General features: G+C 41.1%; 1 protein-coding gene across 1 annotated transcript in view; it reads right to left on the minus strand.

Annotated features, from left to right (window-relative positions):
• LOC102799570 (sodium channel protein type 3 subunit alpha-like) overlaps window positions 1–21,660 on the minus strand; it is a 281,657-nt gene extending 259,997 nt beyond the window's left edge. The window contains exon 1 of the mRNA XM_087846568.1: window positions 21,075–21,660. The gene's annotated coding sequence lies outside the window, so the exon portion shown is untranslated. The remainder of the gene's footprint in view (window positions 1–21,074) is intronic.
• Window positions 21,661–26,123: the final 4,463 nt, after the last annotated feature.

A 26,123-nucleotide genomic window follows, 5' to 3' on the forward strand; every position in this document is an offset into this window, starting at 1 on the left:
TTCACTAGAAATTAATCTTTTAGGGGTCAGTTGGCCCTTCACAGCAGTAACACCGCATGTTGAAAAATTCCGAGTTGGGACTGACAGATCCGTCTCACTAATGTCATAACCCAGCATGCAAGGGCACGGACGCGTTCAGCTGGATGTGACAATATGTAACACCGCGGGAACGAGAAGGGGCTGGCAGTGGCTTTGCTCTTGTATGTGTGTGGGATGTTTATGGGCTCATAAATATTTTGTACTTGTAAATCAGTTTTGTGTGTGGACTTGGCCAAAAAATACGTGTGAAACTCTGCACTCAAATTTGAAATTACAAGTACGAATTTTGACCCTATTTTTCTTCCTTTCATCTGATTGGTCAATGTCATGTCAATCACACATTTATCCAATCAGAGAATAGCTGCATTTGGCTGTCGGAGGGGAACTGCAGGTCCTTGAAGGGTAATACAGTTTGAAGCTGGAGGATCTCTAAATATCTAGATGCTAGGTCCCCTAACTTTCAGTAGCTGTTGAAAGGATAAAGTTGTGGTATATCAGTGGTTAGAAACACCATTACTACTTTAGGATTAGTTTAACACAAAGTCGGGGCTGTGAGTCACAGTGTGCAGCCTAAAGGTCCTTTCACATCGAGCTCTATGTCCTCTACAAGAGTTTCTGTTTTTTTATCTTTAAATGTTCAAGAAAAACCTGTTTTGCTAATTCATAACAAAGAAAGCTTTGTAAGTATCCCCACTAGTGAAGACTGTGTCATTTCCACAACACTGCCCCCCACCCCCGAGGTCCACAGCGCTGTTGAAAAGGCTCTGGAGGTCCCTGTATTAAGCAGGTAAACCTGTGACACAAAAATCACTAAACTCAGACGACCACACACTGTTTTCCTTCGTGGTGATGAAGGAAAACGCTGGGCTGTAAAAGAGCATTTATTCCCTTCAAGGACCTGAAGCTCCATAATGCACCCCTCCGACAGCCAAACCCAGCTGTTCTCTGATTGGATTGTTAAACTTGTGATTGACATGACATTGGCCAATCAGATGAAAGGAAGAAAAATAGGGTCAAAATTCGTACTTGTAACTTGAAACTTGAGTCCAGAGTTTCACACGTATTTTTTGGCTAAGTCCACACACAAATCTTTTTTTTTTTTTTTTTTTTTTTTTTTTTTTACACACACACACACACACACACACACACACACACACACACACACACACACACACACACACACACACACACACACACACACACACACACAAATTCTTTTTACACATAAAAAACTGATTTACAAGTACAAAATATTTATGACTACAATTTGAGCCCATCCGGTCGTTAAGTGATGACGTGACGAATCCTACTTCCGGGCCTAAAGTAGTCTGCGTTTAATATGGCTTTTGTGTTGTTAACATGTTTAATGTTTTGTATTTTCTTCTATTTAATCTCAAAAAGCTCCTAAAACAGTCAGTGATCACTGTTGACCTCCCTCGGCTTTTATTACCGCTAATCATTTATTTAAGCTCAGTTTTTAAAACCTTAGGATGTAACTACAGCCCAGCCCATGCAGCAGTATATGAATGACTAACCTCGTATTGTGGATGGATTATCTCAGTTGTTCTCCTGGCTGAAGTTTGGTCCTTTTACAGCATCCTGCCATGCGATTACATTTGTTCCTGACCACCGAGAACACTCACGTTAACTTTTATCGAGTGGAAAAAAAGTTAGCTTGTTTATGTTATGCTAACATAGCTGTGTCGCTAGCGGTCACGTAGCACATCATTATATACCAGCTAGCCAAACTTCAGTAACCCTACAAACGTCACTGCTGTTTAATTTTCTGTCTTCATTTATGTTGGAAGTGATAACAGAGCTGTACGTTTTAATTAGTTTCCAAAACCCCGCAGTCAGGACATGCTATATTGTATTTAGATAGAAGCTAGCGAGCTAACTTCCTGCTAACTTCTAACACCATTAAATGTCATAAATTCAGTTTTCATGGATGTTAAACTCAATTGTTACACCTGGTAGAGCAGAACGCTGATCATTTTATTAAAGATGAAAGACTTTAGACTGTTTTTCAACTCTCAGTAATGCCATAGTGATCGTTTGATATATGGACCTGCAGCGGAGTTTAGGCCGAGACACAGCTAGTGACGTCAGACTTAACAACTGGATAGATGTTGGAGTATCAGTGGAGATGTAAGTCATAGGAATTTCACAGCTTGGATATTTTATATAAGTCTTAATAAGAGCTTATGGGGGAGAACTTTTCGAATGAGCTACACCACATGTTCTCTTTCAAAGAGCTCTTGTCCAAAGGACACCTTGTGCCTGTCTAAGAAACAGCTTTGCCAAAGTGCACCACTGAATGCTCTGATAGGCCTCTATTCTTTTCCTTGATGCATATAATTTCTCTGCTTCAGTAAAAAATGTAAAACTTTGCCACTAAGCTGGCTGCCGTCTGACCTTTAAGGTTATTAGAAGCCAACCAGACACTTTGCTGCAGCATCAGCAGCTCAAACGGAAGCAAATCTAACCACAGAAGAAGAAGCAGCAGCCTGTCTTCAGCAACCTCCCTTTCCCCCGTTCCTCAGCTGATCTTTCCTATAGGATGTCTAAACACAATTGGAATTCACACCAGAGCAGACCTCCATCATAGCTGTCGGTGGGACTAAGCTACATCACCTGGAAGGCCAAAATTATGGCTGGCAGGCCGCTAACGTGGCTGCCAGGAAAGAATGGAACCCAAATGCGGCCAAAACCGGACCAGCGCTTGGCTGCCGTCCGCTGGTCGTCTCCCAGCCTGTGATGGAGCCAGCCAAACGACCGGCCCTCCACATGGGACGCAGAGCTGAAGGAAGAGGAGCTTCAAAATGCCAAAGTGCAAATCGACAGCATTACCGGCAGCATTACCGATTCACCTGCTCCACCCGATACCTTCAAATAACATCCATCACAGCACTGTTTTTATGGCCACTCACTTTTTAACTTGACTCTTATTGTCATCAGCGGCTTTTATTGTTATTGCTCTTCTCGTATCTCGTGTGTGTTATTGTGCACCGTGATGGTTATTTGAAAGAGACAACACAAATCAAGAGAAAAGGTCAAAAACTGGGGGAGACATGATTTAACTTTTATTAGGTTTTATTGCCTGGTTTACTTTATACTTATTGGATTGACGTCCTTGTTATCATCTACTACAGATGCCACTGTGCTAAATAAACAGAAAAGTAAGAGAAGAGAGGAGGACAGAGAACAACAAGTAAAGATCATTTTTGAATAACTTCTTTACTTTGTGTGTTTATTGGTCACTAACAACAAAAGAAGAAACAGCAGCCTGTCTTTTATATTTTATATATTGGCCTTAAAGGATGCTACAAACAAATCCACTGCTGTCATCATCACTGTCAGTCAGTTCCTGCCCTGAAGTGTGATCAGAAATCTGCACAGTAGAAAAAAAACCAACATGTTATTGGTTTGTCTCACTTTTCCAGATTCAATTTTTTTTCACATGCTGCCATCAGCAGCCAGGAAAGTAAAACTTCAAAGTAGCTTAACAGTCAAAAGGATTTTAATATAAAATATCTACAGTGAAAAGAGAAGCATTATCCTTTCTTCCTTTAAATTAGTGCCCTTTACTTACGTTAATGTAATGTTACCAATTTATTTTGAGTTTTCTGTTTCTTGCACACAGACAAGAATGAATCTGTAAGTTTGTTTATTTTATGTTATGTAATGGCAAAGACTCACAGCACTCACCATTTCTGAACACTTGCGTGTAAGTCTGCAGTCATTTATGACTCTGTGTCTGTGTTCTCTTTCAAATGTTAACAAAACCTGTATTTCTGCCTCTGTTCAGTGTATGCAGCAGTAAAATGTAAATATTGTAAAGCTTCTGTGATTAACAGCACCGTGACTGACAGCCTGTAGTGAGTAACAGCTGCTGGTCAGTGATCACACTCAGGGTAGCCAATCAAATGTTAGTGAACTTTATGTTTCGATCTCTGTGCCGCGCCAAGACTGTAAACATCGAATATAAAATGTCTACTCTCAACTTTAATTATTGCTCATGTTTAAATAGTTCATTGATTATAAAAATAACTATTTTATATTTGTATAAAGTTTCAAATTAAACAGCATGTTTTTATCATCTCTGTTTTGTTCCAGCACTTTAACCTTTGATGTTTAAATGTTCGTCTCTAGTTAATAGACTACAGGTAATCTTGAGTATTATTCCTTGTGGTATTTGAGTTCTAGTCACAATTTGGTATTTATGAAGTTCTAGACATCTGCTCTGATTTCTTTATTATACTGAAGTCAGATTTCTTTGATTTCTGTCTTTACTACATGAAATTTCTGCTTTGGTTCATGGTTTTGGTGCCTTCACAACGTTGAGTTTGAGTCTTACTGGATTATTGAAGTTCTGGTTCCTGTCAGTTTGTGGATACCTGTTTACATCATTTACTGCTCTAGTTGTAGTTTTCAATTCTTGGCCTTCACTTAGCCCCAGTTTCTATTTTGAGTTTGTAATTCCTCGTGTGTTTAGTTGTGGCTTTGTAGCGGTTTAGAGATGACAGATCTCAGGTTTGAGACCAGTTTCTCAAGCACCTGTGTCTCACTCATCCCTGTGGTGTCTTACCCTTCGGCCTTCTCGGTGTATAAATAGTCCAGCCTTCTCTTTGGCCTTAAAGGCATCTGTTATACTTCCTAGTTTGTGTTGCTTTTTTTGTTTTGCGTCTCCTCCTTGGACTTTGTTAACCTCTGAACTTATACGTATACCATGTTTGTTCATTGTGAGTAGTAATTAACAAGGAGTTACATGAACGAGCTAGTATACCTCACTTTATGGTGTATTAATCGTCAGTGTTTGCTGCATTTAAGTATTTATTTAAATCTTACGGCGACCACGTTTTCCAGCTACTTTTGTGGAAATTTTCTTTTTTAATTTTATAATTTCAAATAACTCAAATGTTCAACATGCTTTAATATTAATGACAAGGATAGTGGAGAGACTCATCAGTAGGACACATTAGGACAAATATCAAACATCCACACTTATTGGACAAACAATGTTGCCTGCATTATAAATTTGCTTGTCAGTCATAATTTAATTCTTTAATTTATATTTGTGCTCATTCACTCAGCTTTTCACCTCCTAAAGCAAATAATATTTGCAGTCTTTATATCCACTGCAGTGGAGTTATTTCATTACATTTTATTCTCTTATTTCATATTTGAAATGTTCTCACTCATTCATTAAAAAAAAAGATGAATTATTAATTCAAAGCACCGTGGAGTTTCATGTGTGGCCCTGGAGAATAATGTAGAAATAATTATTCTCTGATAAATTAATAACTTCCCTAATTTATTCTGACTGAAACTGGCGATAAGTGAAAGGGACGCATGTGTAAATGTGAGGCCTCTTTACGGATTCACAAATCGAGGAGGAGGAGAAATGAGAGACGGGGGGAGGAAGAACATGGAGAGAGAGGAGGGAGACGGAAGTGTTTGACACGGCCGCCCCACGTCAAAGTAAATCACCAGCAGCAAAGTGTTTTAAAATGTCGGCCTGCAGCTGAGAGCAGTGATTTACTGCGATGAGGTTCGTTTTTAATCATTGGTAGATCTGAGTCACATTTAATGTTTCTGCTGCCGACGGACGGCCGACTGTAAACCAGGCAGAGCAACACTTAGGCCACCAAATGTTGGAAGAAGACCACGTTTCCCATCAGTCCCATGGTTTCATGTCTCACTACCTTTTCAAATTACAAACAGAATAAAAAAAACAGAATAAGAAATTTTTTCATAGTTAATATTAGGGCTGCCACAAACGATTATTTTGATAGTCGACTAGTCCCTGATTATTTTTGCGATTAGTCGACTAATCAGATCATCATCCATTGGACGTAAAACTACAGCTTATTGCACAGCACACATCTGCTCTTATATAACTATCATTAGCTTACAGCTTTAAGTGTTTAAGGTCTGTGCTAACTAAAAATAAAGACAAGATGATAGTTTATTACATTTTAATGAAATTTGCAGATTGTTTAGGTGAAGTTTAATAAACTCCTTGTTATCTAAAATATAACAGGACACCGGAGTATATTCTGGAGCATCTCACACTTCTGATAATCAGCTGTCTGCTTGATGTTTATTCAGCTGTGTAAAAACTATAACTTTAATCTCAGCCAAACCGATTTACTCAGGAACAAATAAAATACTAAAAAAGCCAAACAATAACATTTTAAGTTATCTAAGTGACTTATATATCATGTTTAACCTGAGTAGCGAAAGATGACGGTGGGTTTGAAAACGATGTGCCGGGAGTCCGGTGTTCTCACGGCTCTAGTGAGCCTAGCCCCCAGCTAGCTATCGAGCTAGTGGCTAACAGACGTCTCCGAAAACGTCGGAGCGCTTTTGAAAATATGTGGTGTCTTGATAAACTGAGCAGATATTTGAGGTTTACACAGCTACATTCTCGCCTGAAAATATGTTAAACGTTTATTTTGTGACCCAGAAAGAATAATAAGAGTAATATTAAAACTAACTAGCTGCCGCCATTGTTGGAAACTGAGCTGGGCCGTGCTATGGACAGCTTCTTCTTCGGGGTTTAACGGCAGCTGGCATCCTTGTACATGCAGTGCTGCCATCTTCTGTTTCAATCTGTTATTACACTCTTAAATCCTACTACTTATTCCTGCGTCTTTTGGGATCTTACAAAGCTTCAAACGACGCGTCGACTATTAAATCAGTCGTCAACGATTTTGATAGTCGACTAATCGTGGTAGCTCTAGTTAATATTATTATTACCAATTTGTAAACAGACTGTAGCTCAAACACAAGGCTTTCCACGACTTTCTTGGCTTGGCCTCTCACTTCCTGGTTCATCGTCTGGATAAATTTTCCACAAAATTCAAAACAATCCCACCGTAAAACTGAACAACTCAGCGTCACCTCAGAAATCAAGTCCAAATGTAAACAAATGACCAGATTCTAGCATAAATCCAAACTCTACAGATAAATGGAAACGTGGCCATATAATTACAGCCAATGCTGCAGATGGAAAACAGGAAGTGGCTAAATTTGGTACATGTCATTTTTCGTTTTATGAGATTCACGTTTTTGTGAACAGCAGGGTGTCTGATGTGTGAATGGATTGTTTAGTTGTGGTCAAATCAGATCCTAAAATATCTTTTTTTTTTGGCTAATGATAGCTAACCAAGCTAACATAGAGACATGCTGCACAGCAAAAAGGCTATGAGGTCAACATAACATAAAATTACATAACAAAATGTAAAGTCAATGGTAAGTGCACCACAGCCCTGTTTATGTCTCCATCTATGTTAACCGACGCTAACTGACGAACATGAGCTACAGTCGACTGCAGTTCAGAGCAGTTTTCTGGAAGTTATGCAGAACTCCTTTAAATGTTCTCATTATTACCAAAATCAGACAGCACAGACTGAGAGTAACAATTTAGTTCAAAGAAGAGAAGATTTTTCTCCTGTATTAAAGCTAAATTCTGAATCGAGGTTTAATATTTCTGAGAAGAAAGAAGAGTACTGAGAGGATGGGCCTCTGGTGGTTAAACGGGTGGAGGAGGAGCAGAGGAGTGCGGGTGGTGTTAACAGGAGGTCGAATGACTCCATGTGTCCCTGATAAATCACGAGACCTCAAAATGGACAAACTGCCTCCAAGGTCAGCTGACCAAACAGCCGGGGGCCGAGCTGCTGCCAATAAACCGCCGGGTTTGAGAGTGTTTAAGGTGAAGGTGTCATCTACAGTCTACAATAAATCTGTTGTTTCCTGTCGTTTACACAGCCATGCTACCTTAAATGTCTTTACACACACATGTGACTGAAAGAGAAAATACTGTTTGAATACCACTTTTTAAACTTTTTATGGTTTGTAGTGTGTATACTGCACTTTATTATAAACCCACATTCCTATTTTAATCGACACTGGTCTTGATTAATGACAAGCTGGTTTCACATGTAAACAAACATGCAGATGATGGTGTCCGCACATGAGGTGGGGGGACAGTGCAAGAAGAGGTTAGAGGTTAATTTTATGGGCTGACCCGGTGACCAGTGAATGGTTAACAAGAATACCACACAGGTTACAAACCGCCCTCACAGGTCCTTCATTTGACTCCTGGTCGTCCGGACTGTCCTGAACCATGTAGTCGTCAATGTTTATGCTTTGCATGTTTTATACGAGTCATAATTCTGATGGTTTCGTTGTGGAAGTGTCCATTAGACATAAAGGTCCCATAAGACAAATGAAACGTGGAGGCAGATCGTTCTTCGGAGAAATCTAATGACAAAAAAAATGACATTTAAAAAGCACTTTTAAATTAATTTTATTCCAGATTTTAGTTTGCAGACTCGTAATATTACTGGATTATTGCATTATTGGAGTCCTTGAACTGGCTGTGGTAAATGAGAGCTCGATTTGAAGCTGGTTGTCGGCAACTTTAAAGAAGCCAGCAATAAAAGGTGGAATTACTCATGGGGGGAAAAAAGTCTTGCTCCTCAAAAATATCTCCACCCTGCAACCAGGTCACACTCCAGACAACTCTAGATAGGGAGCGGTCTGTTCCCACAAATACTTAAGCATTGCAGGGAGTGCAGGAGGCACTCTCTGAACCCCCGAGCAGCTTTTCAAAGAAACCTTTTAGAAGATCTTTTTCTGATCGTACTCAAACAGTGAGTGAAAAGATGCTTGAACTCCAGCCTGTAGCTCAAAGGTCCTTTAAAACTGGAAACAATATGAAACATGTCATTTCAGCATTTCTTAGGCTACGTCCACACGTACCCGGGTATTTTTGAAAACGCAGATCTTTCTATGCGTTTGCACCTTTCGTCCACACGTAAACGGCGTTTTTGGTCACTGAAAACTGAGATTTTTAAAAACTCTGGCCAGGGTGGATATTTTTGAAAACTCAGTTTTTGCATTTACGTGTGGACGAGAAAAACTGAGAAAATGCAGCGTCAAAGATGTGCGCCACGTTATTGTTTCGGTGAAATAAATTTCTATAATACTGTTAATTGTTCTCTCTGCAGTGTTTAAATGCTTACATACACACACAGTTACTGACCCTCCACACATACGACTCGGTTCTGCTTCTATGCCCCAGCTTTGTTTACTTTTTCCCACCGAGGCTTCTAGACTTCTGATTGGCCAACATTTCTGCACGGTTAGGAATATAGCGCCACCTGCTGCTTTGGCATGTTCCTAGCAGCGTTTTCCTTCATTTCTGCCTTTACATGTGGACGGGATTATTTTTTTAAACGAAAATGGAAAATCTCAGTTTTCAAAAATACCCGTGTACGTGTGGACGTAGCCTCAGACTGATCATTTCAGACCGTACAAGAAAATGACCTCCAAGCCCGAGCTCGCTGCACAGCTGGTCTAAACTCATATATTGAGAACATTGTTGGAGGAGTCCATGGATGTGCCAGATGTGCCCCTGATTAACCCACCACCTGCCCCAACCTCCTCATCTCAGCATCTGTTTAACATGAAAAGTAATACGAACAAAATGCAAGAAGACTTTTGTGTTATGAATAAAGAAAAGGCTAGAAATCATGTGCACTGTTAGCTACACTTCACTGTTATCTGTAATGATTTGGGGGAGAACATAAATAAAGAGGATGTAATAATTATTGTTATTGAAAAGAATAACAATGCAAAATGAAATTGACCTTCTTTTTCTGTAATTGTGTGCAAAACTGAAAAGCAGTTATTTCACCAGCTTCTCCATTTCTTGGTTTTAACCTGACAGGATTAGAGTGGGGAAACACAGAGCGAAGGTGAAGGGAGAAAAAAGAATGAATAAAGTTACTGAAGTGACTGAACTTCATTTAAAAAGCCAGAAAACCCCAGGGTCTCCGCTGTAATCAAAACAAACACGGTCCACTTCCTCGCCGCCGCTGCTGTGCTCATCCCGAATTATTGAAAAGAGTCCCGCACTGAACGTAAAGAAAGACTCTGGGGGGGTCTGCTGCTGGCACTGATTACAGCTGTGAGTTCAGGAGGCAGTTCCAGCATCTGGGTCAGAATCAGAAAAAACTTTATTGATCCCGGGAGGAACACCGATTCGCTGCTGCTGATGTTATGCTGCCTGCTGAGTGTGTGAACCAGCTGTGCAACACACTGTGTCGTATTTTGAGATGATCAGCATCTCATTTGCATAACGCTCAACTCCAGGCTGGTTCCTGAAGTGAGCCCCCTGGTGGAAGTTGAAGTTACTGCAAGTAGACAACAAAGATCTTATAGTTTTTAGTTCAACAATGTGCACGTTGTTGAACTAAAAGCAGCTTATTTCCCACCTTGAGTGTTTTCTGAAAAATATTTAGATCTACTAAATTAACTCAGATTTAGGTTTCTGGTTAAAATGTGCTCTTTATTTTTAAAAAGTAACAACAGTGGCAGACCTTCCATAATAAGCCCTGTCAAATGACACCTTGTGCAAAACTGAAACGCTGAAATATTTTATTTTATTTTACCCGTCAGGAATGAGAGATTTACCTTTTTCCTAAAATCTATTTTAGGATCAAGTTTTGGTATGTTAAAAAAAGCAAAGTGGTTGGAATACTTCCCATGCCTCTTTTCCTTCTTTTCTCCTAAAAAATAAATAAATAAATAAATAAAAATAATATCATACTTTCCAAGATTTTTCCTCTTGTTCGGTTTTCCTTTCTGTCGAAAGCTCGAACGGCTCAAGGTGCAGCTTTCTGGCCTCTTTGTTCCTCCGTAAGCTGCCTTATGCTGCCTTGAACAGGCACTTAAGAAAAATGTTGACTGTCAGAGCTCTATTAAAGCTGACACATGCTGCTCTTTGGTATTTTACTTTATATGACTCACCGATGCAGCTGCCTTTGGAGCTGCCATTAAAGAATATCACAGACTCCTGTAAAGAACGTCTGCAGCATTTAAACAAAAGCTTTTGTACTCTCAGTTTAATTGCGGCACAATAAGTAAAAAGGACTTTAAGATTTGGCTGTCAGAGTTTTTTGTGTTTTCAAAAAAAAAATCTATAGACCACGTTTACAGGACGAGGGGGGGAAAGTGGATCTTTCAAAGAAAAAAACAGCAATTTCAATGTGTCCAAAGTGCTGTGAGAACAATGCTATTACTCCACAGGTGGCAGAACTGGCAAAGTATTTATGTTTTATTTTTAGTCACAGAATAAAAAGCAGTTTTACGTTTTTGACAAAAGAGAGAAGCTTTAAAACAACAGCAGGCTGCTGTAGCTTATTAATAGACACACGTGCACACCGATGACACATGACACCATGTATTCAGCGTATTCACTGTGTCTTCACCCAGTGAAGATTGTGACAGTGTGATAATACGTCTCAAGTACAGGCTGAGAACATTCTCGGAGGCTGCGTTGATACGTTACCCGCCCCGAGAGCAATTTTTCGAGTTTCAGCCGCGTCTCATGGTCGGCTGCAGCAGGTGGAGCTTAATGGGAGCTCTGAAGATGCTACAGGTGCTCAGCAAGCACCAACAAGACAAAGACAACACAAACGCTGCAGTTCCTCTAGTGCCACAAAAGTGAGTCAGTCCCCATAGACTCCCATGTTCACATGTCCAACTTTACAGCAAAATAAACACACTTACAGCCTGATGCAAAAACTCTTTTGGCCTCTTTGGACAGTTTCACCTCACCTGTGCAACTTTACAGGGACAGACATGTTTTTATAACACACATTATAGAAGAGAAGAATGCACTGTTGGTATCAATACTGTTGCAAATAAGACGAGTTTGTAACCCAGAAGTAATTTTTAGTATCGATTAGTATCGCATTGTTGACCACCCTACTGACAGGTTTATGCTAATACAGTCTGCTAGCTGCCTGCTAGGCCTCAGCTAACGGTCTCCAAACTGGACCTCTGGACCATTTTTGTGCTGTTGTAGCTTTTGGGAGCATTTTTAATGGAATAATCTGACCATTAATATGGCTGCAATGCAACTCAAGAAGCTTGTGCTCCAGCTCTTCTAAATATTTTCACTTCAGGATCCAGAAAACACCCTAAAGGTCTGACACTTTCAAACATCCTTCTGTTATAGAGCATCTCTGATTCTTAACACACTTTGATTAGGACACTTTAAAATTCTTTAAGCATCGTGTTATCACAGTGAATATTGCCATGTCACTTTGTATTTCTTTGAAAGTATCCTGCTGGGATTGAAAAGTATATATATATATATATATATATATATATATATGTATTTATATTAACTTTAATTTGGAAAAACTTGATTAGACTCATTTTATGTCCACTAATGCATCAGAGTGCGTGAAGGTGATACAGTTGCAGTAAATCCTCCTACGTGAAGCTTCTAACGCTCAGTGTTTGTTGGAACTGCTTTTACAAAGTGTTACTTTTATGGGCTGCATATGTAATGCTGTTTCCATTATTTCAATCATCCCATTCATATTAAAGAGAGCAATCCAAATAAAAGACACGCCTCTATTTATAATGCAGTCCAGCTGAACGGCACCACAAACCGTAATGGCCCCAAAGATGAATTGAAGTAAATTTTAAAAGCTCTGAAACAGATGATTTACTGCAGGGCCGTTTGATTGGACCGCGCTGGTTTCAGCTAGGTGCTATAAACTGCCAAGTGAGCGTGTATTTCATTCAATATGAGCATCCATTAATCTGAAAAAAACAAGCTCTGCTGATTTGGGCAGTAAAATTGTTGAAGGACGGAGAGAAGGCGTCACTTTTAAGAGTCTTTCTCTGCAAGCTGCTTTAACAGAGAAATTACAGATAATTAAACTGTCAGCTCTGCGCTCTCTGGGAGAGAGGATCACTGAGATTAAAGCAACAGATCTGTCCATCCTGACTCAGCCTCCTCACGGAGCTGCTGTGCAGCTGAGTCACCGCCTTCGGTCTGAAGCAGGGACTCAGGTGATCTGCTGGAGGAAACGCGGTGAAATCCAGGCAGCGCAACAAGTGGTGACAAACAGTTAATCACAATAAATACAATCTAGAGCACCAGCAGCTAACAGTAGCTTTAAGAACTACTCTTAAGACTCAAGAATGTGTTTTTCTTTTGACAATTTTCTGCATAAATGTATGACTAACTTCTTGATAATGAAGAAAGTTATTCAGAGAGCTAACTGTCGGCAGTGGTGACAAAAAGGCCTTTAAAAGACTGTCGAGGTCCTTCAGCAGATTAGATGCTGTAGAGATGCAGGAGTGCACTTTTATTGTTGTTGTTGACATTAAAATGCTTAACGGTGTCATGATCGTTACTTCAGTTATGTTTAGACTTTGTTTCCTTCTGGAAAGCAGATTGTGCTGATGGAGACGAGGCAGCCAGAGACTGTGGGATAAACGTCTAAGTAACTGATTGAAGCAACTACCAATGAGAGGAGCTCATATGTGACCAGCTGATAATAAACTATAGAGCTTTATGGATGAGCTATGAACAAACTGTGTGCTGGGTATGGGTAGTAATCAGTGTTTATGAGCTTCTTAGATGTTTCGATAACTGTGATGTGTTTAAATCTGTCTTCACTTCCTACGTTTTTACATTTGAATATAAAGTTTGCAAAGCTGAAACTTTTTAAAGTGCATTTGCTACACTGAGATGAACCTGCCGTGAATACTTTTATATGACCAAATGAAAAGCAAGTTCGAATGTCATTTCTTTGGAGCGCAGGTGATCGTCTGAGTTTGGATTCTCAGAAAAGTTTGTTTCGCTGAAATCAGCCGGCAGTGCCGGGAACCACAAGTCGCGGTTTGCGTTCCAGACCATTTCACGCTTTGTTTAGAGGGTACGACATGAACATTTACGTCTTTCATGGGAGTTAATGGCCATGAAAACAAATGGCAGGAAGACAACAAAGGAAGTGAATGCTAAGCAAATGCTCAGAGGTGGACTGTGGGTTTCTAAGCTTGGCCATAAAAGCTATAGAGATGCTCTCGGGTTTCCCGTAGAGCCTTTTCTGCACAAAGGTAAGAGGTAATGAGCAGGAAGCTGGTTCCAACCTGAGGACTGATGTCAGAGAGCCGCAGTGCAGCTAACAGCAGCTCATGTTGTCTTAGCTCCTGCTCAGCAAAGGTCAGGCCTGCTGCTCCAACACTGAACAAACAGCACAACGCCGTGTGGGGCTTTTCAACCGCGCGCACAGAAACACACCGAGAGGCATCCGGACACACACAAACGCACCAAATACGGGTTCAGACATGAACGGACCCATGTAGGCACAGACGCACATGAAAACACACACATGTGATGCATGCGCGGCAGGCGGTGCAGCACTCGAACACCTGTTGTGGGCCGCAGCAGGGCGGCGGTGAGGTGTTGACACAGCAGCTACAGGCTGTTTGAGGAGGAGCTGTAACCATGACGAGGTCCCCTACACCTGTAACTGCACCTGCGCACAGGCCACACCCACACCACACCTGGCAAAATATATGAATATGCAAGGACAGTGATTGTTGAAGTGGTGCTTTCATTGCAGTTTTTATGACATTACAGATATTTTGTTACAATATTTTGTTACAATAACATTTTTTTAGGATTTTGTTACAATAACATCTGAGCTTTTCACTGAGGTGTTTCTTTATTCTTTCAGTGGTTGCATTTCCTGTTTAACCCTTTCAAAACAAAATCACAATTTGTATCACAAGTTAAGTTTTTACAGTCAAGGTTTTTTTTTTTCATTAATAGAAGTCAATTCTAACCATAGTAATAATTTTTAACTAATAATTATGATTTTATTCAACAATAAATGCTGAATGTTTAAAGCAGTAAAAGCCATTTATCGGTTATTCAACATCTATTTGTCTACATTTAGTTTGTTGTTTTAAAAGATAACTTTATGAATTTTGGGGCTTCTGTCTACAAAGCAGATCTAAAGTCCTGTGAAAGTCTAAGAAAACTGTCGGGAATTTAAATTTCTGTCAGCTTTAGCACACTGAGAGGCTTCTACATAAGAATATCAGGGGCGTTGATTCAACAGCTGGAAACAGCTGGAGATGTGTGCCATCTGCAGGTATTACGGTGAGCACAGGCCAGGCTCACATCCTTCATGAACTGAGCTCCTGATATTGAGTTGCTTCATCTGTTTATCAAATATAACATATTTTATACCAATAAGACCTTAAATAAGACTTTGGGTGTGTGATGGGTTACAGCGAGTGTGGAGTTAGCCAGATGTGGCCCAGAAACCATGACATGACTGACATCTGGTCCAGGTAAGCTGGACCTAAGTCTGAAATGAGACAAACTGTCAAGTGAGACCGAATGTGGCACAAGAATCTGCAAACATTAATCTCCATCTGGGTTTATACAACTGATTCTCCACAAAGTCACAATTTCCAGACAAGAAATAATCATTTCTCCTCCTCCACACAGCCTGACTGAAAGCAGCCACACAGCAAATATTTAAATGATTTAACTATTTCAACCTTAACCAGAACTTAACATTTACATAAAGCAGACCTTTGTGCTGTTTTTCATTAAAATCCTTAAAAATAAGTATATGAATATAATATCCCTCTACATTTTAATTTTTATAAATAATCCATCATATTTTGTAAACTGATATCGGTTCGATAATTCATTGTTAGAAACTGTTACGTGAGTTTTTGTAAAACACTGATTTTTTTATAAGTGCTATAAAAATAAAGGTTCTTATTTAAAACTTCATCTACAGGGCCGGCCCTGTATCGCTGACCGTCTCATGTTTGCACATTACAGGTTTCAGGTTTCCTCTCCATGCTGGTCTAAACTGCCCGTTACGAGAGGCTTGCCTTTCAGATTACCGGCTGCACACATCATTCTGCACACTGAAGCCCAAACAAGTGTTTCACACTCTTGGCTGTCAGGTGTTGAGATTTCTTTTTAATATTGCTGCTCTTTCCAAAAAAAACACCGCTTTTATTTCATTTTTTCATTTTTTTCTCAGCTAACGGCCGTCGTTTACAGAAATATCTTCATTAATCTTAGTGCCCAGACGTTCCTGGATCGACTTCAGAAGCCAGTTGCTTTGAGACATCCTGTTCAGTAAACAGGAACTAAAACATGATGAAGAAGCGAGTGGAGCTGAATACATCACGACCAGAGACTCTCTGCGAGCACACTAACTGGTGCCGTCCTAACGCTCCAGTAAAGCGTATAATAACCCCTGATGGCCTCTTCTGTCTGTAACCGTCACTCCCTCCAGAATCCAGAAGGCACTGGGATCACAGGACTGCAGATTGTTTATTTTCTTACATATTTTGAAGCAATGCAAGTGACACTGAAACTGCATCTTCAGTGTCACCGGATTCTTCTCTGACCTTCCATCAGCGTTTGTTCCACCAACAAATCTTCTTTGCAGCTTCTCGTTTTCTTTGACTTTCCTGTGTTTTTCAGCAGATTCTCGTGAGCTTTAAGTCTAATGTAAATGAAAAAGGAAACTGAGTGTTTTTGACCATAAGGTATCAGAAGCAGCAAGCCTGCAGCTTCCCCCAGGCACCGAGAGGCCCAAGCAGCTCTGCACACACCAGGACATCTACACTGAAGCTGAGAGCGGCAGAGCCGAAGCAAATGACCAAGAGACACCTCACCTGTGCACCTCCAGACTCACACCTACAACAGCACTATTTCATACCCATGCAGGGAGGTTAGAAGGTGGCAGTGAGAGATTGCTGCCTGCGGCCGTTCTGTGTGGAGTTTACATAACATCCCGGTACCTGTGCAGGTTCTCTCCAGGTACTCTGGACAGAGACACGCATGTTAGATTAGTTAGTGATGCTAAATCAGCCGTAGGTGTACCCTGCCTCTCGCCCCATCACACCCTGAATTAGATATGCAGATGGGAATGGGTGGATGAATTTAGGAAAGGAGTAAAGGTGCTTCAGTTTCAGCTGGAGCTGAATGAGATCCATTAAGCTGCCGGGGGAGTTTAGTTTGTGTGGTCCAAAAGCTGCTCCTGGTTCTTTGTTAACACGTTCAGGCTGCAAGTCTTTCATCTGCCGCTCAAGGACACGTCGCAGAGGTGGAGTGGAGACCTGATGTGAGGTTAAAATAGCACTCCGGCTAATTACCCGCCATTTTTCTTCTAATCTGTTTACTCATCCAATTAAAGTATTAAAAATATTGTTATAGTTCACCATTTGAGACTTTTTGATGGAAAATTGTGGAGAAAGTATCTGCAGTGATACATCTCAAATATATAGTTGTGTTTCTGAACTTTGTGGTTGAAGAAAATAAAAGAAGTGAAACAACATTTTTTGTCTTTTTTATTTCTTATGAGCTAAATGGTTAATTGGTTGATTACAAATCATTTATAATAATTCTAATAATTTAAACTCGCTTCCTGTTAACTAGATAAAACTGTTGATTCTCACGCTTTCACGTTATAAAACTAACTTCACTTCTTTAATTAAGTAAATCATGTGATGATAAACACATTCATGTCTTTATCAGGCGAGTTATATGAGATTTTATCACCAGGCGACAACAGTCCGACTGCACGCCGCTGACCTGCGAATTACAATCTGAGTCAGCCAGGTGGTGTTTGTGACGGAGAGGGATTCATCCAGAAGGTGGAAGGTCAAAGTTTGTGAATTGAATGAACACACCGCAGCTTGAAATGTTGCTGCGCTTGTTCCTTTCAGGAGAAAAAAAAAACAAAACCTCGAACCTTTGAGCAAACTAAACCGATACCTGCTGCTCGTGTTCAGCAGCACCGCGAGGCGATTTCAAATCTGCTTCTAGAAGTCAGAAACATTTATTGTATCTTTAAAGGTGCATCTGTTTGTCAGCTTTACGCAGCGGTTTTCAGAGTGGTTCCCACGGTAACTCAAAGCAGGTGTGAGACTGTAGATCAGTTAGTGCAACACACACACACACACACACACACACACACACACACACACACACACACACACACACACACACACACACACAGCAGCACAAAAAAGCCATCGGTGCATTTTCATTTGCTGTATCAGTGTTTCTCAGGCGCAGGTTTACCAACATTTCTCTAAAAAGCTTCTGTGAAAGCAGAACAGCTGTCAGGGCACAAATCATAACTGCCACTATGGTCAAGACCACGACCACAATTACTCAGAGACTTTGAAAACTTGAAAGAAAGAAAGAAAGCTTACAGCCAAACTGCACAAACGACCATCTTTTACTTTTCTGTTATTAGTCAAACTTCCAAAGCAGCCATCGTTGGGCTCCCTTCACAGTCCGTCGCTGTTTTGTCCTGTGGGCGGTTGAGGATGTTGTGTCTCATGCAGACATTTTGAAATCAATTCATTAAGCGTAATTATGCGGCCCTGCGCTTTTCTCTGCCACCCGAACCTGGAAGTGAATTTGACACCGCTGTTTCCAGTTCCTGAAACTATGCATGTGTAGCATGTGGCTAAAATGCAACCTAACCCTAACCTTGCCCTCAGGGGGGTTTTATGGTGACCAGGTGGATGTCAGGAGGTTAAAAAGGTGCAAAACCAGGTCCACATTAATTTATGACCCAGTCATTTCTAGTCTGACAGCTCAACACTTTTTCTCATGTCTGCACTCACTCAAAAAAATCTGTTGTTGGATGAACACAATTTAATCACGGCACCTTTTTCCACGTGATTTAACCAAGTACAATAACCCAGTTTTGACCATGTCAGACCAACACATTTGGCATTTAGTGGTTAAATGTAATCAGAATTTTGTTTTAATTGATTCTGCACAAGTTAAAAACTTCAGGAAAACACAATGAAACCTTGTTGTTTGAACAACTTTGTTAATCAAGGCAATTACTACTAGTCTTGCTTGATGAACCAATATGTGGGTTGATGATTTCATAGAGACAAACAACATCATAGGTAATTTAGAATCACCAATAACTCTAATTACACACTGCAAACCAGCCAGATTGTGGATTTGAACCCAGGCCCTTCTTGCTGTGAGGCACCAGCACCGACCATCACACCACCAAGCTGTCGCTCCAGGCTTAAAACCAGGAAAGCTGTGATTTCAAGGCTTGATGCAGACTTCTCTGTACGTTTTTGTCCTTGACAGGTTAAACTACAATAAATAGCGATAGCATACACGTGGTGTGGGTGCAGCTGTCTGCCTCTTAAAACTCCAGCGATTTTCCTGATCTTGTGAATTCTGTGAGTCCAGCAAATAAGCACTCTTACTAGACTGTATCAGGTCATCTCAACAAGAACAAATTAAGTTGCTGAAATTCATGCAGATGCTACATGATTTAATTACGTTCACCATAGAAACATGTTTGAATCTTGTGCATGTAACAACCAATTTCATTTTTTTTGAGTCCTTAGAGCCGGTGGAGAATCAGCAGATTGTGTTTCTCTGTGTGGGGAGAATGGAGAAATCCCACCTCAAATAAACAATAAAAGCTTTTAATAAATAAGCAGTTAAAACTGAAGGATTTGTAAGAGCAGAGAGTCAGAGCTGCTGGACAGTTTGAGTTTTTACCCTCAGCTGTTTGGAGGACTGAAACCCTCCACGTCTCGTTTCTTCTGAGTGTGTTTAACAGAAAACAGGACTTTGCTTGTATTTCTGTCTCTAGCACGTTTGCTCTTTTTGCTTACTTGGTAGAAATTCTTCCATTTCCTGTGATTAGTTTCTGTTGTATTTCTTGTTTCTTGCTGTAAAACAAATTTCTCACAGTGCAATGATGAAAAGAAACTTAAACCTTGGTTCTTTTCTGATATGCAAGACAGGTACAGGATGAACTTGTCAGAATACATCTAGAAGAACCAGTGCTGTTCTAAACCTCTGGAGAACACCTTTGAGTTCTCACATGGAGATACAGACAGAACAAATCGCCCACGAAGGCTCAAACCCAGAACTTTCTCGCTGTGAGGCAACCTTACAAACCTCTGTACAGACACCGAATGTCAGATTATTAAAGAAAATCTCAATAAACAACTTGAAGACTGAAGTTAATATTTGACCAGCAATTTTGAGCAAAAACGCTCTCCTGAAAATCTTGGAATAAACGTGCAAATATACAACTGCGCACCTTTTCAGGCCCGGAGGACTAATAATGAGCTCTGCTGGGGACATTTATGGTGACTGTACCTGTAGGGACAGAAATGACTTTCACTGTAGCCGTGTTTCTCTCTATGAGCGTGTAGCAAATCAACGGCTCCATTAAAATAAAATGAATAAACAACACTTCTGGTGCCATTTCCGTCTGTAAACTCATTACTCAGCGCCAAACACGCACCTCCAGTGCCATTTAAATATTACAGCGATATAAGAAAGTCATCAAATACATGTACCAGACACTCAGAGTAATAATCTGTGTCATACATGTACATCCTCTAACAAGTGCTCATATCTGCGGGATTCTTTTATGCGTTTCACAACAGAAATCAAAAGATTCTTGGAGGAAAAAGTCGCAGAAAGGTCAGACTGACGCACTTCGCGTCTCAGCGGTGTTACTGGAATATCACAAAGACGTAAATATGACAACCAGCAGCTACCAGCACGGCCCCAAATGAGCCTCCTCTCACATAAACAAAGCCGCTTAATTAATGGAAAGTGGTGGCACGGGTGTGCTCGGCTCGGCACGGCCGGGAAGGAGCGGGGTTGCATAGGAACAGGGGGAGCGGAGTCTCTGGAGGGCGAAAGTGGCTCAAAGCAGCGGAGCAGAAGGGGAAGTGAAGGAGGGTGAAGCGCTCTGACAGCTACTGAAAACTGCGAGTTTTCGGGGCTGACCTGCGCCTGCGTCATAAAAAAACAAATTTGCGTGGAAATGGGTGCAAACGGGAGTTTTGAGGCAGGTGGGGGAAATTCAATTACCTTTAAACTCCAGGAACGCGCGCGTGGGTCATTCTTTGCAGGGGAGTAAATAAATTAAGAGGCTGGGACGTTTTAACGAGTTGGGCCCTCTGAACGCACCCGAACACTCTCCGGTCTGATTAAAGTTGCTTCGTGAACGCGCTCACGGGGCAAACAAACGGCTGATACCAGGAGCGCGCCGCGCGGCGTGTCGCAGGTGTTTGGAATCGCCAGGATCAGCGGGAAAGGTCAGAGTTCAATCGTTCAGGAACATTCCCGAGCTTTAAGAAGAAAAGGAGATACTCACATGTGAAACTCCTGCGTTTAAAAAAACTGCTGCTTTATTTCACACCATCCCCGCCGCGCCGCTCGAACCCCATCCACACAGGAAAACTCCGCGGAGTGCGTGGAGTGAAATCTCTGAGCTCTTCTTCGCTTGTTTTGTTAATCCAGGGAAAGTGATGATGAAGATGAAGCTGAGATGAATGAGCGAGTGTCCCCTGCGCGCGCCTCCAGCAGCGCAAAGAGGAGCGGACTGTAGCGCTTCAGTCCAGCCGGGGAGGAGAAAGTGCGCACCGGGCTCCCTCACTCCGCCTGCTCCGCTTCCTCCAGCATCTCCCCAACTTCTTAATTCTCCTGGAGCGGCTTTAGCTCTTCATCTGCTCCCCTTTAATCCTGAAAGGAGCCCTGGTCCGAATCACGAAAGCAGATTTTAAAAACAGAAAAAGAATTTTATCCTTTTCAGGTGTGATCATTAAAAAGCAAAGGAGCGCGCGCTTCCAATAAAGTCCCGCGTGGGCTCCAGCTGCTGGTTTTACTGTTTCTCTGGGTAGATTCTGGGAGGAGGAACACAGAGAAGTTGAGCCGTCACAGCGGAGTGCTGAGCTGCGTTTAGGTGCGTCGGTAGGCTGGCAGGGCTGACCGGCCGGACTCCCATCATCCCCGCCGCTTGATTGCCCCCAAGCCCTGAGAGAGGGAGGGAGAGAGTTGGGAAAGGGGAGATAGAGAGGGAGTGGATTATCGCGAGGTTACGCCCCAATTCCCGTTTGTCTCGCTCTCTGGTGGCCGAGGGCACGCGCACTTTTGTAAGCAGAGACACGCAGAAAGTCCACGCATGAGAGTAACGGCTAAGATGTATTAATGCAGTTTAGCAGACATACCTCTGGACACCTGACAGTTCAACACGGATGGTGCTGAAGTTCATGATGTGTAGCAGTAGAAGTGTGCTGTGGAATTCTAACTTAAATATACTTTATGCTAAAAAATGAACTAAATAATATTACGATAAAGACTTTTTTACATACATGTGCCCCAAACACCGCACACTCTACAGAAATATGCTTTATATTAATCATTCACAACATGAAGTCAGAGTCCATGAGTTTTATTGTCTTATGCACAGTAAAAAAAAAACATGTTTCCTTATAAATAGAATTCTGCCCAAATAAAAAAGCCAAACATAGTTTCAGTCCTACACACTTTATGTTTCCTTTCTTGTGACCCATAGACCAACTTTATCAACATTTATCAACAATGACTACCTTGAACATCAACACTTCCCAGGAGTCTCAGTCGTGGTGATCTGTTAAACCTGCAAGTATAGAGTTTACATTTTGTGTTAGGAGAGAGAGCCTGCTCTGTGCTCATACACCGGATCATTTACAGGAACTCTGGTTTTAGCTCATTTATTTAGTAAATCCTGGCATTATGATCACAGCTTGTCAGTCACTGCAGTGTACTGACATCGATTGATCCATTCCTGCAGTTCTGGGTCACGGAGGGTTGGGCCTAGGCAGAGATGCCCAGCTCTCCTCCTCCCCTGCCATCTCCACGTTGGGAAGGTGAGGATAGGAACATCGATCGATCCATAATTCCACAGTTTCACTGTCACACAGCTCTCTCATCACCACAGCACCTCATTATTGCCTATGTCACACCAGTCCACCTGAAAATCTCCAGCTCTTTCCTTCACTCACAAAAAGATTTAACTCCTTCCCAACCTGGACTGGGCACTCACTTTGGCCTTAGATCAGGAGGTGGTAGCTCGCATTAATGTTGGCCGTCCCTAACCCTTTAATGTATTTGCTGCAAAGTCATGTCTCAATCAGCAGTATCCTTCAGTCCAACTGTTATCTTCTCAATCACTCACTGTGAAGTTAAGCAAAGTTTCATTCAGCGTCACTAATTCTTATTATACACAAGTCGCTGAACTGCGTTAATAATCCACAGTCACTGGTCAGCTCATCACTGCTCGCGTATTCCTGTGTGGATACACTGTAAAGCTGCTCTCAGCCACACAAACACAAGGAAACACATCAAACACCCACAAGACTCAAACTGTAAAGACTGCATCTCTAAAACATGATCACAACACGCTAAAATCAGGATTTAAAGTTAAACACGTTTCAAACACACATGTGTGGCTACACTGCCCAGAATGCACGAGTGTGATTGGATTGTAGGTTTTTCCTTGTCTGCTGTGAGAGATTGAAGCGAGATCATAAAATCATGGCTGCATGTAGTTGTTTCATTCAATGATCCAACGAGGTTATTACAGCAAAGTAAAACTAACAACAAGAACTCAGTATTGTCCTTATAAAACTAACGTTAAGATTAAGTTTGTCAGCACAACTTATTTTATTTTATGGTAAATGGCCTGCGTTTGTATAGCTTTACTCAGTCCCTAAGGACCCCAAAGCTCTTTACGCTACATTCAGTCATTCACACACTGGTGATGGCAGCTACATTGTAGCCACAGCTGCCCTGAGGCGCACTGACAGAGGCGAGGCTGCCGGACACTGGCGCCACCGGGCCCTCTGACCACCACCAGTAGGCAAACATGGGGTTAGTATCTTGCCCAAGGACATTTGACATGCAGCCAGGATCGAACCACCGACCTTCTGATTAGCGGCTGACCTGCTCTGCCACCTGAGCTACAGCCACTTGTAATATCTGCTCTAAACATCCAAAACGTTTCCCTACACAAAACCACTGACATTATAAAAACGAAGGAGTAAAACTATCACTGAGGGATTTGGAAAAGTAAATTGAAACTAAATATTTTACAACAGTAACAACCAAAGAACACAACTTAATGTTGGCAATGTCATTTATAATATTTTTAAACATGTTGTGGAAGTTGATCTCTGCTAACAGTAAAAGCAGGGAAAGAAAAAACAACAAAAATGTTTCATTTAAGAAAAAAGAGAAATTAATAATAAAGACTAAAAATTGTAGCAACAGAATAAACATAAATAATATAAAATAATATAATGATAAATGAATAGAAACTCCAAAAAACATAAGATGATTGAGTCACATCATCGCTTCATGATAACAGTCCAACATTTATTTATTTATTTGGGATTTTTTTCCCCAATCCAATAACTTTGAGTCCACTTCTCAGCAGGATCCATTATTTCCCAGCATGCCGCCTGTTAGCAGCAAGCCCACAGTGTGAAGCGTATCACAGTCTCCCCCTGGTGTGTGTTATCACTTACTGTCATCACAGCAGTTAGTAACAGAGCCGAGCTCCTCACAGGACGGCAGCGCTGCACGCATAATTTACATTTTATGATGTTTCACTGGAGATGAAAGTGAGCATGAAGTATTTAAAATAAGGTCGGCCGTCAACATCTGCAGCTGTGATATTAATATAATATAACACTGTGGTGAAGGGGGCAAGAAACGAATCCAGCACCCTTTCTACATTCACACCAGAACTACAGAAGTCACATTTTTGCAGTTCTTCAGACAGGAATATGAAAAATGAAACTCTACTTAACTCTCTGTAAAAGTCCTCGAGCGTCACTGATCAGTTCTCACTGCAAACAATTTTTCACTTCTTTTAAAGATTATATTTAACTGGTTTCAGAAACACAGAAAAAGCTCTGAGCAGAGGACCAATCACAGGAGTCCAAGGCTGCAGGTCACAGGTTTGACTCCCACAGCTCCAGACGCCTGACCTGCTGTCGTTTCTTTCACTTTTAGGCTTCAGTTTGTGTTTGATTGGACCAGGAACCAGGGTTCTTGTAGTTTTTTGTACTGCAGTGACGTGAATACAGGTGAGGAGATGCCTCCTGTTTGGCTAAATATTAAACTACAGCGCCCTCTTTGGGTGAAAGGATAGAGATGCATATTGAGAGATGTTCCATCAGAATTAGCTTGATTGACCAAGTGTGTGTCAGCATGCGAGGAATATGGCTCCGGCCAGTTCTTGGCCCTCAGTCTACAAAACAGAAAAATGACATCAGCATAACAACAAGACACACAGCATGTTTATGGTGCAGAGTGCAAAGATGCTGGATTAAATAAAGGATGCAAAAGTAGTTACTATAGATAGATAGATAGATAGATAGATAGATAGATAGATAGATAGATAGATAGATAGATAGATAGATAGATAGATATCATACTTTAAATCAGGTTTAAGAGGTTTAAGTGTTTGTAAGAATCTTGAAATCTCAAGTGTCGTAAATGTGGATTTGCGCCAACCAGAGCATCAGTCAGACAGAAACAATCACGTCAAAGATTCATGAACTCATGAAAGAATAAAGTTATGTTAAAACCAAGCACACCATTGTTTTTCTTGTGACATTACCAATAAGTTTGATGTGTCACATGGCCCTCTTCCTATTGAAAAAACAAAAGTTGTATCCAAGATGGCCGACTTCTAAATGGCCACCATGGTCACCACCCATCTTGAGGTTTGCCCCCTCACATATACTAATGTGCCACAAACAGGGCTTTAATATCATCAACCATTCCCATTTTATTACGGTGTATCCATATAAATGGCCCACTCACTAAACCAGCGTCCGCATTCATCTATGTGTATTTGTCTCCATCTAGTGGACGACTGGATTTATTATAAACAGTTCACCCTTTACCTTCAAATACAGGCTAGTACACTGAGGTGAAATGAGAAGAAACACAAACTTTCTATTAAAATATTCACGGAAGAAGGAAAAAAAACTCACAATTAACAACAAATAAATAAATCTCTGTGTCCAGTTACCATCCGTTCAGTTTTCAGGGTTGAGGTGGGAAGAAATTCACACAGACTGAAGTAAATAAGAAATCTCAAATCATTCTGTTATCATCTTCAGTGCCATGGAGGTCCCTGCGTGCTGGCGACACTGCATGAGAGCACAGTTATAACTGCACGTATGCTATTACATGTGTGGGATCGATTTCATTCAAACGCAACATAAAGTGAAGTAGCATCACTTTTCACTTTATGGAAAATTTTGAGGTTTTCTTCGGAATTTTACCTCCTGCCCCAGCCCCTTGTTAATTATTTTATTCATCCATTCATTCGTTGGCCATAAACCCCACTATACAATTATGAAAAGGT

Source organism: Neolamprologus brichardi, chromosome 9 (genome assembly GCF_056152115.1).
Source record: "Neolamprologus brichardi isolate AB-2024 chromosome 9, ASM5615211v1, whole genome shotgun sequence".
NCBI classification, from domain to species: Eukaryota; Metazoa; Chordata; class Actinopteri; order Cichliformes; family Cichlidae; genus Neolamprologus; species Neolamprologus brichardi.